Source organism: Dipodomys ordii, unplaced genomic scaffold, assembly GCF_000151885.1.
Source record: "Dipodomys ordii isolate 6190 unplaced genomic scaffold, Dord_2.0 Scaffold6, whole genome shotgun sequence".
NCBI lineage: Eukaryota > Metazoa > Chordata > Mammalia > Rodentia > Heteromyidae > Dipodomys > Dipodomys ordii.
The window spans coordinates 13,021,685-13,036,026 of record NW_012267222.1 but is presented as its reverse complement, the minus strand read 5'-3'; the positions used below and the strand labels follow the sequence as shown (position 1 = coordinate 13,036,026).

Here is a 14,342-nt window from a genome sequence, read left to right as displayed (position 1 = left end):
AGGGTGCGGGCTCGGGAGCTGCGACGCCGCCGTTGGCAGCACCCGGCCCGTCGGGGGGAGGGGTGGCGAACCCTCTTCCCTTCCCGGCGCCCTCTGGAGCCTCAGCCTCGGCCCCAGACGGACCTCCGCCGGCCCCTTCGGGCCTGGGAGTTTGCCGGCCTGAGCCCGAGGTGCGCGGACCGTGCACGGGGGAGAGGGGGAGGGGACCTGACAAAGTTGGGAGCTGACAGTGACTCCCTCGGCCCCTGGCGGGGAGGAGGGGTGGGGGGGGAGCAGAGGGGCTCCCGACTAACTGGGTCGGGCCCACGCGATTCCCTCCTCCTCCTACTTCCCTTAGGGGATCTTAAATCTGCCTTGGAGGCCCAAGCTGATATCCCCAAATCATGCCCCGTGGCCCTGCTCCAGATGCGGAGGCCGCTATCCGCTTCTTGGCAAACACCATTTGGACAATTGCGGGCAGATAGTTTTCTCTAAACCTCTTAAAAGCCACCCCGTACCCCCACCCATAAAGGAAAGCAGCGTCCCTTTAAATAGAAATTGAATCCAGTCCTGGAGAGAAGGACAACAGGTTCACTGGGCAACTCTATGACTCCCTTAGCGTCCCCAAGCCTGATTTGTGTACGACTGTTATTTTGAGTTTCTTGGAATGTTCCTTCTACTCATTTTGGTAAAGAAACGATTTCAGGGGCGAAATATTTTACAAAGGAGAATCCCCAGCATGTGGATATATACTTACTTGAGTGCTCAGGAGCTTTACACTTTAGTCCTTCTGGCTGTGCGACTTCCAAAAATATGGGAGAGAGCTGATGACAGCACATGCTGTTGTTTACACATGTGGAAGGACTGTTTTCCATGGGTAGCTGACCGATAGAAAGATGAGTTTCTTCAAGCTTAGAAGCATTGAGAAGTTGAAATAACAAGTTCGTGGATATAGCCTTATGTGGTGAGCCATATATTATAGGAGTCATTCATTCACCTAACAAACACAGTGTGCCAAACAGGCTTCTAGCCATGCAGATCAAAAATGCACACTGAATCCATCAAATCTGCCCATTTGAACAAAACAAAAGCATTTTTTCCCCTGCAGATTTAAAAAGCTGAGGGAAAATTGCCTTCAAATTTACACATTCTGTACATTCTTGAATAAAGGAAGGTATTATGTATTTTTTACCCCTTTAGCCATTGAAAAAGATTTGAAGAACTAATCTTGAGTTGTAACACAGGAATAGAAAAAGTATATTAAGAGTTGGTAGACATAAGACAACAGTGGCATTTGAATGACTTTATTTACAGTAGCATAGATGATATACCTCCATTTATAGCGAGAAGATTGAGAGTCCCATATTGTTTGCACATTTTTGGCTGTATTTCAGCTTTTCATATTTAAACAAACTCAGTTTACTACCTGCCCCATAGTAGCCACCCAACTGATGTGAATGAATATAAACTGTGTAATGAAGATCTGTTTTACTGATGGCTTTTGGAATTGGAATTTTCTTACCCTGGATGCTAATGATAAATACACTAACCTATTAAGAGTTTCATCTGCAAAAATGTTAAGAACCAACAGTTTCTTCCCTCAAATTTGTTGGCTGCCCTCTGGGCATTTTAAGTTAAATGTTAATAAAAGAAGCTATATTTCTACCTGTCTTCCCTGGGTAGAGCATCATATATCAGATGAGCATAGCAGTCATGAATCTGTTTCTTAGCTTGTGTTATAAGAGTGTTGGACTGAAGAACAAGATCATATATATTTTTTTCTCATTTGGTTTTAAAGAGAATTGGAAACGTTCCAATTATTTCTAAAGCAAACAGAATGAGCTACTTATAAATTAGGACGTTTGAGGATTCATGCATATCAAATATCTGTTCAAGTTTAAACCTATACTAAATTGCTCTTCACGCTATGTACAGCCTATTTTGTTTCTCAACATCTGGCCAATTTAGTCTCATTAAACAACTTTTTTCCCCTTTTTTTCTGAGGCTGTGTTGACAGTTTTGACAACCATTGCCTACTGTTTCATGGCCTAACCTTTCATGGCCTGCCTCTGTTCATGTTCTCTAGCTGTACAACTTTCTGAGTCTTAGCATAGGAAGGAAGTAGCTGTAGTGAAGAGGTCACTGGACTACAGCCTTTGGGAGACCCAGGTTCATACTCAAAGTGCCAGCTCTGCCACGTTGAACAGTCAGAACATCTACTGCTTTGAGCCCTAGTGTTCCATCTGTTAAGTGAATTTTGAAGACTTAAGCAGATTTGTGCAGTTTGTGAAACTCTTTGTACGTTCTGCTGTGCTGTACAAGTATTTAACATGTTGCTACACAATTTAACATGTATAGCTTATTTAAGAAGGCAGGAAAGGGGCTGGGAAGGTGGCTCAGTGGTAGAGCGCTTGCCTTGCATGCATGAGGCCCTGGGTTCGATTCCTCAGCACCACATAAACAGAAAAAAAAAGCCGGAAGTGGTGCTGTGGCTCAAGTGGTAGAGTGCTAGCCTTGAGCTGAAGAGCTGAGGGACAGCGCCCAGGCCCAGAGTTCAGGCCCACGACTGGACCCCCCGCGTGCCCCCCCCAAAAAAAAAAAGAAAAGAAAAGAAGGCAGGAAAGATGAAGATTTGGTGCGACTATATTGAAAAATTGAGTAGTCAAAATAAGGAGTCAGTTGCTGTTTATAGTCTTAAAAAATTTCCTGTTGAGTTGGAAGAGTGGCTCAAGTGGTAGAGTGTTTGTCTAGCAAGTATAGGGACCAGAGTTCAAGACCTATTACTGCCTAAAACTTAAGATTCCTGTTGCTGAGAGGCTTTTCATCATGGCCTTCAGTCCAGCATCCAAATAGTATCATTGATGATTATTATCATAGCCCTATTGGAATTCTGTTCCAGGAGCAAGATGTAAGGAAAATCTTAGACATATCAGTATTATCTGCATATAAATGTCCACATTTGAAAATGCAAGTATATTATGGGAAATGTTACTCAAGTCATTAATCAAGAAAAAGACAAAAGATAAAGGAATCATGATCTTTTTCTTTTTTTGGTCATGGGGCTTGAACTCTGGGCTTGGGTGCTGTCCCTCAGCTCTTCAGCTCAAGATGAGCACACAGCGCCACTTCTGGTTTTCTAGTGGTTCTAATTGGAGATAAGAGTCTCATGGACTTTCCCTCCCGGGCTGGCTTTGAATCTCGATCCTCAGATCTCAGCCTCCTGAGTAGGTGGGATTACAGGCGTGAGCCACCCGTGCCTGGCTCATTTTCTTTTTTGTATTACTGAAGGCTGAAAGTCAGTATAGTTTTTAAAAAGTCTGAGGTGAGGGGCTGGGAAGGTGGCTCAGTGGTAGAGCGCTTGCCTTGCATGCATGAGGCCATGGGTTCGATTCCCCAGCACCACATAAGCAAAAAGAAAAGCCGGAAGTGGCACTGTGGCTCAAGTGGTAGAATGCTAGGCTTGAGCTGAAGAGCTGAGGGACAGTGCCCATGCCCAGAGTTCAGGCCCCATGACCGGACCCCAAAAAAACCCAAAAACCAAAAGTCTGAGGTGACATAGAGCCTGACACAATAAGCAGTCAGTTTTCAATAAATGTTAAGGGAGCAAATTAAATGAGTAAAAGTTAATCCATTCCAGTTAGTAGAGACATATTGTTTATAGGATGGTGGAAGACACAGGGCAAGCCATGGTTCCTGTCTTCAGTGAGTTACAAATCTAGTAGATCATTGTAATACCCTGTTCAATTTGTAGAGTGGCTTAGCAGTTCCGTTTGTTTTTACTAGTCAAGTAAAAATATTTCTATTGGATCAAATTTTAGTTTTCTATTTTAATGGTTCACCTGACACATTAACAGCTATATTTTGTCTTGTGCTATTTTATGAAGTAGACAGTTGGAAGACAGTAAGGAAGTGCTTTGTAACTCAAATTTTCAAACTTGAAAATTATGAAAACAAGTTAGTAATGATGAGAGCTCTCCTTAACTATTACCCTTTGAGGTCCTCAGATTTCTTGGCAATAATTTTATCCCTAAGACCACCATTACACACATGCACCAGAACTCCCCCTGTAACTTTCTTTTTTTTTTTTAACCAGTCCTGAGGCTTGGAACTCAGCGCCTGGACTCTGTCCTTGAGTCTGTTCTTAAGGCTAGAGCTCTACCACTTTGACATAGCGCCACTTCCAGCTTTTTATCAGTTTATTGGAGATTAGAGTCATGGATTTTTCTTCCCCAGGCTGGCTTGGAACTGTGATCCTCAGATTTCAGTCTCCTGAGTTAGCAGCTAGAATTACAAGTGTGAGCCACTGGTGCTCAGTTCCTTTGTAACTTCTTATTGTGGGCAGGGTTCTCCAGACGAGGTGGGATTGAGGTCTGGCTTAGTGTTCTAGCCTTTGGGGCTTCTGTGGTGGTTTTCTATCTCTTACCCTGCGATAGACTCCTTCCTCCTTCTTACAAATTGTTGACCTTATAATAGGAAGATGAGGTGATAAAGATAGAAGTAGAAGATGGAGCCAGAAACATTTATAGTAGAAATATATTTAAGCTGGGCATGGGAGGTCCATGCCTGTACTCCTAGTTACTCAGGAGGCTAAGATGTGAGGAGGATCACAGTTCCAAGCCAGTCTGGGCAGAAAAGTCAGTGAAACTCTTAATCTCCAATTAACCACTAGAAAACCAGAAGTGGAGCTGTGGCTCAAACTGGTAGAATGCTAACCTTGAGCAAAAAAGCCCAGGGACAGCACCCAGACCCTAAGTTCAGGCCCCATGACTGACAAGTGTATTAAAAGTTTCTACAGTTGAAATTGTTACTCAAGCACACCATTGTGAATTTATGACTACTTCTTATGTTATATTCTGCTTATAGTTTTGCCTAAAATTTAATTCATTTCTGTACTTGGCAGTTGCATTTTTGTAGCTTACTGACTTAAAACTAGGTGCAAGGACTCAGGTCTGCCATGGTATATACATGATCCCTTTTTCTCATCTTTATTTGAAGAAAAGTTCTCTGGTCTTTGGGGCACTTGGAAAGTGGCTTTTAAAACAATCACATTTTGCATCCTTCCCATCTCAGTTTCCTTTTTCAGACCCTTGTCTAAGTAGTCTTGTCTCCAGAGATTTCCCTTGATGCTGTTCCTGCCTCCTTAATGATGTTTTCTAAGCCCGATTTTAGACTCCTCTGGGCTATGCTTATTAAAGTCACTGGTGGCTTGCTGCTTTGATTGTACATGCATTCTGCAACTGGAATTCCAGATACCAGTGTTGCAATCTCACGGCCTGACAGCATTGCAGTAATCTTGGTAGCTTTTAACTTCAACCATCCTGGACCTGGTGTGAAACAGAAGGAGTGTTAGGGAAGGAGTAAGTATAATGGAGAAATTGAAATGTTTAACACAAAATACATTTAAACAATGTCATAATGGAATGGTTGGCCTAAATTTTTGTCATTGTATATTCTTCTAAAAAAAAAAGTACTTTCTTCCAACTTTCCTATGATTCTTCTTGTCTGGGCAGTTTTGGCATTATTAAGTGTTTTGAAAATTCCTGTAAATGGTTGCTGTTGGCCTGAGGAGCAAAGGAGAGAATGTAATCCATTTCAGATTCCTATTCTATTAATGATGTTCCCTTCATTTTCATCCTGATTCCTCATGGCATTTATTGAACCTCTGTGCCTGTGTACCATGTGCCTAATCCATGTTCTGTGAACACATTTCTTTTTTTTAATTTTTTTTTAATTTTTTTTTTTTGGTCCAGTTGTGGGGCCTGAACTCTGGGCCTGAGCACTGTCCCTCAGCCCTTCAGCTCAAGGCTAGTGCTCTACCACTTGAGCCACAGCGCCACTTCCAGTTTTTTTCTTTTTGCTTATGTGGTGCTGAGGAATTGAACCCAAGGCCTCAGGCATGTAAGGCAAGCACTCTACCACTGAGCCAACTTCCCAGCCCATGTGAACACATTTCTAAAGGCTTCTTCCTTGACCATTTCTCCCAGATTGCTTCACAGATTGTTAACCCTTTGGGATTTTAGAAGTATTTAGTTGTGTCCTTTTCCATGCTGTTACCACTTCATAGAGTCTGAAGGGTCAGGTAGGAATTTTACAACCATAATTAAGTAAAATTTTGTAACTGAGTCATTCTTCTTCATGAAATTTAGTGTATTCTTCAAAAATACTGATTACTTTATTCTCTAGGCTTAGTTAATTTGGGTGTCTTGGAGTCTTTTCAAGAATTAGGTCCAGAAGAAAAAGTTGGCTGCCCAGCAAGTTGCATAAATAAAATGATACATACCAACATTAGAAACACAGATCTTTTTTTTTTTCTTCAGTACTGGAGATTGAATCCTGGGCCAAGCACTCTTAACACTACGCTTGAGCCACATCCTCCCCTAGAAATGCATCCTTTTTTTCTTTTTTTTAATATTGTGCAAATTTGGGGGGCGGTAATCTTTTTAAAGAAAGTGAACTAAGCAACTCAAGGGCGGTGATGGGAGGGAGGGAATGAGAGAGAAAGAAAGAACAGCTGATACTAAGCAAAAGAAGAGAAATGTACATTTCACCTGATTTGTAAAAAATTAGTTTTACTGTTAAAGATCATGAATTCATAAGCAATGTAGATTAAAATAATGATGAGTATCATTGTGAAGATTAAAAGGTGTTTGTGACTTAAAAAAATAAAAGATTTTTAAAATTAGCATATATTAATTGTATAAGGGAAGTTTCATTGTGACATTTCCATACATACATACAGTATATATTGTCCTCACTACCTTATCCTTCACCTTTTTTTTTTTTTTTTTGGGTCTGGTCGTGGGGCCTGAATTCTGGGCCTGGGCGCTGTCCTTCAGCTCAAGGCTAGCGCTCCGGCTTTTTTCTTTATGTGGTGCTGAGGAATCAAACCCAGGGCCTCGTACATGCAAGGCAAGCGCTCTACCACTGAGCCACCTTCCCAGCCCTCACCTTTTTTAGTCAGTCAGGGGGCTTGAACTCTGGGCCTGGGCTCTGTCCCTCAGCTCTTCAGCTCAAGGTGAGTGCTCTACCACTTGAGCCACAGACCTACCTCTGGTTTTGGTTTGTTTTTGTTTTGGTCGGTGTGGGGCTTGAACTCTGGGCCTGAGCTCTGTCCTTCAGCTCTACAGCTCAAGGCTAGTGCTCTACCACTTGAGCTACATCGCCACTTCCGGTTTTCTAGTGGTTTATTGGAGATAAGAGTTTCAAGGAGGGGCTGGGAAGGTGGCTCAGTGGTAGAGCGCTTGCTTTGCATGCATGAGGCCCTGGGTTCGATTCCCCAGCACCACCTAAGCAAAAAGAAAAAAGGTCGGAAATGGCGCTGTGGCTCAAGTGATAGAGTGGTAGCCTTAAGCTGAAAAGCTGAGGGACAGTGCCCATGCCCAGAGTTCAGGCCCCACAACCGGACCCCCCCCAAAAAAAAAGTTTCAAGGACTTTCCTGCCTGGGCTGGCTTTGAACTGAGATATTCAGATCTCACCCTCCTGAGTAACTAGGATTACAGGTATGAGCCACCGGTGCCTAGCTTGGAATGGTTTTTATTGGACATAAGAGTCTTCACAGACTTTATTGCCCGGGCTGGCTTTGAACCTTGATCCTCAGATCTCAGCCTCCTGTAGCTAGGATTATAGTCTCGAGCCACTGGTGCTCAGCTTCCTTCACCTTCTTAAGACAATTTAATATAGGTTTCACTGTTTTTTTGTTTGTTTTTTGTTTTGGTCAATTGTGGGGCTTGAACTCTGAGCCTGGGGGCTGTCCCTCAGCTCAAGGCTAGTGTTCTACCACTTGAGCCACAGTGCCACTTCCAGTTTTCTGGTGGTTTATTGGAGATGAGTCTCATGGACTTCCCTGCCCAGGTTGGCTTTGAAAACTGTGATCCTCAGATCTCAGCCTCCTAAGTAGCTAGGATTACAAGCATGAGCCACGGTGCCTGGCGACTGTTCTATTTTACTGGCATATAAAGTACTTCAACCATATTCATCCTTATTTACTGTTTCCATTTTTCCTCTCCTGCTGATTCCTGCCCCCTAGCAGACCTCATTGTCATTTTTTTTAGTGTATATTAATTATACCAAGGGATTCCATCATGGCTATTTTGCATACACACATAATCAGAATAACTCTTTCTAGCTGGGCACTATTGGCTCATGCCTATAATCCTAGGTACTCAGGAGGCAGAGATCTGAGGATCACTGCTCAAAGCCAGCCTGAATGGACAAATCAGGGCTCTTAACTGTCTATAATTCCAGTTAACCAGCAAAAAACTAGAAGTAGAGGCATGACTCATGGTACAGTGTCATTGTGAGTAGAAAAGCCGAGCAAGCAAGCAAGACTTTTGAGTTCAAGCCTCAGTCCTGAGCAAAAGAGTCATGTCCTTTATTACTCTCTTTCCCTATCCAGGAAGCATGTATCTTTTGCTAAAACTTTTTCCATTGTGGATTTCTTCAAATACTTGAGTGACAATTTCTTTACAATCTCTCACTTTTAGGCACATGTGTTTTAGCAATGGAAATTAAAAAACAACAACTAATAAACTGTTAGATAATGTTCTTTGACGTATTATATCCTCAGACTTCCCTGGTACTTATCATTTGGACCTTTGGAAGCCCTTTGTTGGCTTCATTCCCTTGCATTTTTACTTTGCTGCCCTTTGGGACTGTGCTCACATTGAGTCATAGCACTGTAACATCAGAGGTAATTTCCCTCTCATCTAGCTCCTCTGTTGCTGTTCTTTTTTTAGAAGCTTTGCATTTAGTGGATTGGAATGATGTAGCCAGTCCACTTTAGATATATCCATCTGTGGTACTGATGCATTTGAGCTATTTGTAATTGCAGAACTGGAGAGGTGGCTGGAAATAATTATGCTGTTTTTAAATTATATTATTATTTAGTTCATGGTCAAAACATCTTTAAAAATAAAAATGGCTCACCACTAAAATCAATACTTTTCTTGTAGTAAGGACACTTGAAAACCAGAGAGAATGTCAAGTTCATGGTTAGAACAAGAATTCCTGTCTCTTATGAAAGAAAGACAGAAGCTTGAGTCTTTTTCAAGTGTAATGAATTGTTTTCTCATTTTCTTTCCTAAGCTTGATGAGATATTGATTGTAGTCCACTACGTTTGTGACTTAGTTGAAAAAAAATGAGTTTTGAGTTGGTCATCATGGGATCAGGCTTCTAATTTCAGCTACTCAGAGGATCAGAGTTTGAGGTTATCCAGGGCAAAAATATTTGAGACTCCATCTCTACCAAAGCTGTGTAAAATAGTGTGTGCCCATTATCCCAGCTACACACCGGAAGCATACACAAGAAAGATCTTTGAGGTCCAGGCTGGCTTGAACATAAATTTGAAAGCCTATTTGAAAAACACCTAAAGCCAAAAGGGCTGGGTGTATGGCTCAAGTGGTACAGTGACTGCTTCGTAAGCATGAGACCCTGAGTTCAAACCACAGTACAACCTAAACATTTTCTTTATGCAGTTTTGTAGTGTGTTTATAAATTAACTTTACAAATTGGAACTTCTGTTTGTTTTTGGTGGTGGTACTGAGGTTTGAACTCAGGGTCTCATGCTTGCTAAGCAGGCCACTCTTTTACTACTGAACCATATCTCCAGCCCACATATTGGAAATTTACAAACTAACATATTGGGGATTTATTCTGTCATAAAACACACCTATTCGGGGTGGGAAGGTGGCTCAGTGGTAGAGCGCTTGCCTTGCATGCATGAGGCCCTGGGTTTGATTCCTCAGCACCACATAAGCAAAAAGAAAAAAGCCGGAAGTGGCGCTGTGGCTCAAGTGGCAGAGCACTAGCCTTGAGCTGAAGAGCTGAGGGACAGTGCCCAGGCCCAGAGTTCAGGCCCCATGACCGGACCCAAAAAAATAAAACAAAACAAAAAAATGTGTGTATTTCTTCCTTAACAAACATGGAATTCTATTTTATTCATCATTTCTTTACCTGGAGACTCACAGAAATCACTATAGGAACAGGACAAGATCTGTGCAGAAGGAACAGTGTTCTCTGCTATTTCCTAACTACCTTTCAACAGTGCCCTATGACCTGTTAGATCTCTATTCCTCATCTTGCTGTCTTGTAAAATAACGACAGCCCTGCCTACTTTACCCTTAGGAAGACAAAATGAGGTCATTAATATGAAGTTTTTTGAAAAACTGTAAATAAGTGATATAAATATTAAGGCATAATTAAGCAAATTAGTACTATTGATAGAAATATTTGATTTACTTATAAATGGATTTCTAATACTGATATAATGTTAACATAACTTTTTTATAAACCATGCATTGTTTTCTCTTTGATTCTTTTTTTTTTTTCTGCTTATGTGGTGCTGAGGAATCGAACCCAGGGCCTCATGCATGCAAGGCAAGCGCTCTACCACTGAGCCACCTTCCCAGCCCCTCTTTGATTCTTTAATTCTCACTATTCCAAACCCTATGGACTGTTAAGTGTTTCGAAGCAGAAAATTTAAAATTCTAGGCATCCTAACTTGCATTAGTTTATAATACTTGTCTTTAATGTTTCTGTTGTTCTATATAAGTCTTTTATACAAATACTCTACATAAATTCTTGTGTGTGTGCGTGTGGGGTGGGGGTACCAGGGATTGAACCCTGGACCTCATGCATGGTAAGCAGTATACAACAAAATTCTTAAAAGATGTTTTAATGATTTCCAGTCTTAAGTATCTTTTCCTTTTAAATTAAGTGTATTTCACAGTTAAATTTGTGGTTGCAATAGCTATACACAGACACACACATATAGTGAGTCTGGTTTGGTAGGGGTGTGTGTGTGTGTGTGTGTGTGTGTGTGTGTGTGTGTGTGTGTGTGTGTGTGTGTGTGTGTGTGTGTGTGTAATTGACTCCCTTTGCAGTCCATGGGAGGCCTAGAATAAAATAGAGAACTATGGAACAGCTCAGATCTTCACAGCCTAACCCTCTTTCTAGATTTTCACACAGGTTGTATTTGGAAAATGCAGTAGTGATTCTAGTCTGTGTCTGAGCTTGCCCACTAGTTATTGTCCAGCATTTCTCAATTTTTGTTTTTCATTTCAGAATTTCTTAAAAATAATTGAGACACTCAAAGAATTTTGGTTTATATAGGTCATCTCTATCAATATTTACCATGCCAGAGAAAAGCAAGGATCTAAAATGCGAGTTAAATTTTTTTGCATATCTTTATTGCCTGGCTTAGTAGAAGACACTTTGAGAACCATTGCTGTAGTTAGCTGGAGTCAGGTGGGCACCCAGAGCTAGCCTGGTTTGATTTATTTGTTCCTAGTAAAGAACAGTCAGAACAGATTAGGAGCAGGTGCACAGTAATCCTCAGGTTGAAGCTGTATTTCAGCAAAGCCCTCTTCATTGCTGTATTTGTTGCTTTGTCTACATACCTTTCCCAGTTACCTGTGCATACCTCTCCTGTGTTCATTAGGAAAGTGTTCCTACTAGGCTTAAACACTAAAGCCCTGAATTACAGGTCATTTGATCAGCAAATAATTGTGGATGGGGGAAGTTTGATTTCTTGTGGTGTAGGAAGTTAATCACTGTGCTGGACACTGATAAAGTAGGGATCATGGATAACTCATATGTTTGTGTAGACTTTACATCTAAACAGCTAATTTAAAAATTATTCAGTTAAAATAGCAATGGAATGTTCTATATGTTCTTACCTGAGCATATAGTGGCCGTCTGCGTTTACCTTAGGGTCAGGATTGCTTTTTTGAGGGAGTGATGCAATGCTTGTGTTGTGTTCAGGACAAGTGAGCAGTGGAAGTGCTTCATTGAACTTAGGTAGAGATCTTCTCTATGACTCTAAGAATTGTAGAAAAATGGAAAAACTAATCTTGAATAGTATGGATGTTCCTAGTTGAGAAGGCAGGCAATAATAGTTTGGTGTTAGTACTGATTATCTTAGTTGTCTTTCTGAGACATCATGGACTATAGTGGAGGTTCCACAACAGTGTGTTGCTTTAGTCCATTTTCTTTGCTTAACTGAATATTTGAGACTGAGTAACTCACAAAGAAATTTAGTTTTTGTGGTTCTGGAGATTGAGAGGACCTAGAGCATGGTACCAGCAACTGTTTAACATCTGGTGAGGTCCTTCCTGAGGATCTATAATATGGTGGAAGGCATTGTATGTCAAGTAACGTTTTAATGTGTGCCTGAAGGGGACAGGGATCTGGTTAAAAGGAACTAGATAGGGTCTAGGGTGGGGTCTAAAAACCTCCTACATGATACTGATGGTTCATGAACCATAATTTGAGTAGCATGATTGTAATTACAAATGGTCAGTGTGAGACTTCAGTAAGAGGCTGGACAAATATTCTAGAGATGCTGTCCTGGAGGGAGAGATTCAGGATAACTCAGAAGACAGAGTCGCTTAGTGTAGGAAGTACTGTGCTACAGACTGAATGTGTGTATTACCAAGTTGCATTACCAAGTGGACAGGAAAGCTAGGACTGAGATAGATGAATACTAGCACAGGTGGACAGATGCTTGAACTTTGAGTGAAATATTCCACAGACTCACTTCTATGGTATGGATCAAGTGAACTAAATAGCCATTAGTTTGCCTTGGGAAAAGGTTAGGTTTTAAGGTTTGATGTGTATCCCATAGTCATTATGTGGACTTCTGGAAATGATGTAGGTGACAAGCAGTAGTGATACTGAAGAGAAGGTGCACTTTACTTGGAAGAATGTTCAGTACTGTCCTTATTAATCATAGATGACTAATCTGTAGGTGGGAAGAGTCCTGCTAAATGGATTTAAGTAGAAAATGGTTGTAAATGGAATGGAAAAAAACTTATAGTTAATATTCACTGTGAAAGACTTGCCACTGTTGAGCCTAACAGTTGCATATTTCATTGGCACATAGACTGTTAGTTTACAAGGCTCAAAAGATGTTATTGGTCTGTCCTTATGTAATTTTGGAAATATCTCTTTTTGGAGTTATGCATTAAACTGTTCAAGATACCTAATAATTATCAAATTTATTTGGATCCGAGAATAAAAAAATCATATCAAGTTAGCCATAAGTCATATATAATAAATGACATATGTAAAAGCATTTTATATTTACTCATATTTTCTTCATGGTTTGAAAAAGAAAACATTTGAGTGCCCTACTGGTCAAAATCCTCTTTTGGAATATCATCTTTTATAATCTGGCAAAATTTCGGAACCTTCAGAATCTGAGGGATTCGTCTGGACTGCTATACTGATGACCAGTCATTTTAGACTACTTGTCTTTTAACTTTTGTACAGAAAACTGCAGAAGCATAAGAGGCATGATTTACTGAAATAGAGGGCTAAGTAAAAACTGAATCAGACAGCTTTCCTAATCTTTATAAGATTCTGTAAGACTTAAATTCAATAGAATTTGAAATTTATTTCTAGAGAAAATTAGCTGTTAGATTTCTCTCTTGATTTTAAAGTAGGCCCACTTGATTGGGAGCCTGAGGAAAGCTTTAGGGAATGGCCAAGTTTCCTTACATAGCTGTACTTCTAAAATAAAACTCAGTAATAATTGGGTCTCAGGAACACCAAAGTTATGAATGTAGTTGCTTTCCCAGCCATAGTCACTAACAAAGATAGAAGTTTTTATATTTTATATTGGGTTTCAGTGATTATTAAAAAGTATTCAACAGGCCAGGCGCCAGTGGCTCACATCTGTAATCCTAGCTATACTCAGAGGCTGAGATCTGAGGATCACCGTTCAAAGCCAGCCCGTGCAGAAAGTCTGTGAAACTCTTTAACTCCAATTAACCACCAGAAAACCAGAAGTGGCGTTGTGGCTCAAATGGTAGAGCGCTCACCTTGAGCAAAAGGTCTTGGAGACAGTACCCAGGACCAGAGTTAAGCCCCACAACCAACAATAACAACAAAAAAAATATTCAACAAGAGATTGTTCTTTGGATAATGCTATCTAAATATTTGAAATAGAATGAGACTGGGATGCTGACATGCTCTAGGGCATTATGGGTAGAGAGAAGTCAGTAGTACTGGAACAGTACTTTCTATCTGGGAACCATAATGACTAGGCACTAGACATGCTGAGGTATCATCATGTCTCAGCAACATTCCAGAGATGGCTCTATAGGAAAAATAATCAGGAAAAAAGATACATTCCCATGCCTCTTTCCCTTCCATTTCTGAAGTTAGAACCCAGGGCCTCTGAACTATTGTTTTCATACAATTTTCCCCACCTCCCCATTTTCCTATCCCCTCCCCTACGGGGGCTTGAACTGAACTTTGCACTCTTGCTTAGCCATTTGAGCCAGATTTCCAGTTCAGGCTTTTTACTGATTGGTTGAAGAAAAGATCTTGAGCATATGTCTGCTTGAGCTGGCTTGGAAC

At 40.9% G+C, this 14,342-nt stretch overlaps 1 protein-coding gene across 1 annotated transcript in view; it reads left to right on the top strand.

Moving 5' to 3' along the window:
• The window catches only part of Tmem57 (transmembrane protein 57), a 72,043-nt gene that overhangs the window by 504 nt on the left and 57,197 nt on the right, over positions 1 to 14,342 (top strand). The gene's annotated exons all lie outside the window — the stretch shown is intronic.